The following is a 3,195-nucleotide window of genomic DNA, read 5'->3' on the forward strand; positions in this document are numbered from 1 at the left end:
TGGGGGGACTAGACACGCTAGCTAGCTAGTAAGCAAACGAAGGAAACAGAAGATCGTCATGAACATATATGCATACAGAGAGAAGTGTTATCGACCACCTCTCCTTCTCCGCAAGATTGGTCGAACAACAAGTTCTCGTATATCTATCCGACACTACCGGCTACATATATACAATAATTATCTCTTACAAATATAATCATACGGACTCAGGGTCCACATAGAATTCTCCGTCTTCAGGGATCACGTGGTCAAGAAAGAATGCCGCCAATTCCTCTTGAATTGCTCGCATGCGAGCTGGTGCTAGGAGTTCATCCCGCTTCCGAAACATCTAATTTAAAGAAGTGGGTCAATACATATATATATGAATGAATGAAACTCAACACAAATGATGGTAATAAAATAAAATTGTGAATGTTGTTATTTACGTACTTCATATTGTTCGTCAGTGTAGCCCCGCTCACAGGTCGTGTGGCGGATGGACTCGCAAACGTAGTATCCACATAAATCATTCCCTTGTTCCTGCCACAAGCACTTTACAAGAAATAGAGGTCAATCAAACTGATAAGCAAGAATGCCAAATGATATTGATGAAACTAGCGCTTGAATGACTAGTAGATGCGCGGAACATGCTACTATAGTACTTACTTTCGGCTGTCTAAATTGCAGCTCCTTCGGCAGTCCTGGAGCTTTTCTGGTGAATTTTCTCCAAACCCTGCCGGACAAAGAAAACAATTACTTGATATATCAGGAAATGAACAAAGTTGCTGATATGGTGGATAATGATCGATTTAACTTACTTCTCGAGTATTTGAGTCATGTCTGCATAGTCCTGGGGATCTTTTCGTCTTGAGTCTAAGACGGTTACTAGTCCCTGCTCAAGCTTAATCTCTAGGAGAATATAGTGGAAACTGCACATGCATGCATAACTCATCAATTATATTACTATAACCTTGACTAATATATAAGGGAAACCGAATACGCACAAGACAGTAACACTCACTTGAAGTTGTAAGGAAAAAGTATTATATCTTTGTTTTCATTTATTACCAACGATCGTAGCAAGTTGGCCTCGGTAGCTGCGGCATGAAATTAAACCTGAGTTGCATCTATGAGATATGTGTTAATGAACCCAATATCACCGACTTGTCTTTTCTTCAATTCGGCGATCTTCAATCTGCATAATATAGTGAGGATGATTATAAATACATGCAATGAAAGAGCTGAGCTATATAGAGAGACTTAATGACAGAAGTAGTACTACTTACAGACAGTAGCAGGCGACCGTTGTTTTATCGAGGGCCAATTGATTGAAAAACTGATAGAACTCCTCAAATGAAACAGGCAACGGTTCAATTCCAACGAGGTCATGCTCCTTTTTAACTTTCACATACAAAGTACTCCTCCCCCCAGAGTCTCTGCAGATTTTCAAGTACCAATCATGCAATCTTCGCATCATCGTTGATAGAGATCTTTCATCTTTGACGAGAGGCTTCCCGTACTCGTATCTTTGTATCTGCACCTCCATGAGTTCATAATGTACATCGTCGGGCAGGTAATCTGCAAGATTGCTATAACCGGGCACCATCCTCGGATCATTAGCGACGTTGTGGCTAGGCACCTTGAGCGGGGGGCACGATTGCTTCGCTTGTTCGCCGAGCTGGGCAATTTGTTTCCCAGCTCGTCATTCTTTCAGCCTTTGATCACTGACGGTACTTCCCGACCGCTCCGCTTCGGCAAATTCCTTTCCAATAATGCGCTCATAGTTTCCTTTTGGCGGAGACTTCGGTGGTTTTGTCAGGGCAGCCAGAGTGCGCTTCGCTTTCACCGGATCTACCTTCTCCTCCGGAAGTGGATGTCTCTTTTCTTTCAACCCTTGAAACCAGTCATCCACTTCAGTTCGTGCGATCTCGGCGTTCTCCTCCGGGGTCCTCTTGTATAGTAACTTCTCTGGAGTTTTCAGAGAAGGACCAAATTTGTATGTCCTCCTGCCTCTGGTTGTACTGCTAGACGCCGACCGAGCAGACGGAGCAGTTGTCTTCTTTACTTGCTTACGAGGCGGAGGAGAAGGACTACGACGCGCCGGAGCAGCCAGAGCGGCGGCAGGTCTCTTCCGCCCTTGCTGACGAGGCGGAGAACGAGGAGGCTGGCTGCTCAGGCGCGTCGGCGTAGGCGGAGAAGGAGGCGGAGTGCCACCACGCGCTAGAGAAGGAGCCGGTCGAGTGCCCTGATCGTTACTCGCCGAAGGAGGAGGCGGTGGAGGAGGCGGAGTGCCCTGACTCGCCGGAGGAGGAGGCGGTGGAGGAGGCGGAGGAGGAGGCGGAGGCGTCCAGTTCGGAAGGTTGATGAGCTCCTTCCGCCATAGGCATGGAGTCTTCAGAGCAGACCCCAGCCTAGTCTTCCCTTCACCGGTAGGGTGGTCAAGATGGAAGTCCTCAAATCCCTCCGTTATTTCATCCACCATCACCCTAGCATATCCTTCTGGAATCGGCCGGCAGTGAAAACTTGCGCCGGGTTCAGTAGGATAAACAGAGCCAACAGCCGCCTTGACCTTCAAATTCATCCATTACGTCATAAGGTGGCAATTTTGAGACTCCTTGATAGCATCCACGAGATAGCTGGCAGGAGCCGTCAAGGCATGCTCCGGCTGAAGCAGCTCGGTGGAAGCCACGCTGCTTCTGCGCTGAGATGGCGGGGTAGCTTCGGGGGAAGCTTCGGCAGTACGTTTGCTGCGATTTGCTTCTCGTTCCTCTATCGCGTCTACCCTTGCTTGCAGCGCCTGCATTTGGGTCTGCTGCACTTTTTTCCTCCTCTCATGGGTTGTAACCGCCTGCGTCCGGAAACCCAACCTTCCACGGAATGGAGCCTGGCGTGCCTCGTGTCCGTCCAGGGTGCTCAGGATTCCCGAGGGCCATTGTGAGCTCGTCGTTCTCTCTGTCTGGAAAGAACGTCCCTTGTCGCGCTGCTTCGATATACTGCTTAAGCTTCCTGACTGGTATGTCCATTTGATCGTTCGTCCAAATGCACTTCCCTGTTACAGGGTCCAAGGTTCCGCCAGCCCCGAAGAACCAAGTCCGGCAACGGTCTGGCCAGTTAATTGTCTCTGGTTCGATCCCTTTATCAACCAGATCATTCTCAGTCTTGGCCCAATTAGGCCGGGCTACGAGGTAGCCACCTGATCCCGTGCGATGGTGATGC

This window comes from Triticum dicoccoides, chromosome 5A (assembly GCF_002162155.2).
Source record: "Triticum dicoccoides isolate Atlit2015 ecotype Zavitan chromosome 5A, WEW_v2.0, whole genome shotgun sequence".
In the NCBI taxonomy this organism is placed as follows: Eukaryota; Viridiplantae; Streptophyta; class Magnoliopsida; order Poales; family Poaceae; genus Triticum; species Triticum dicoccoides.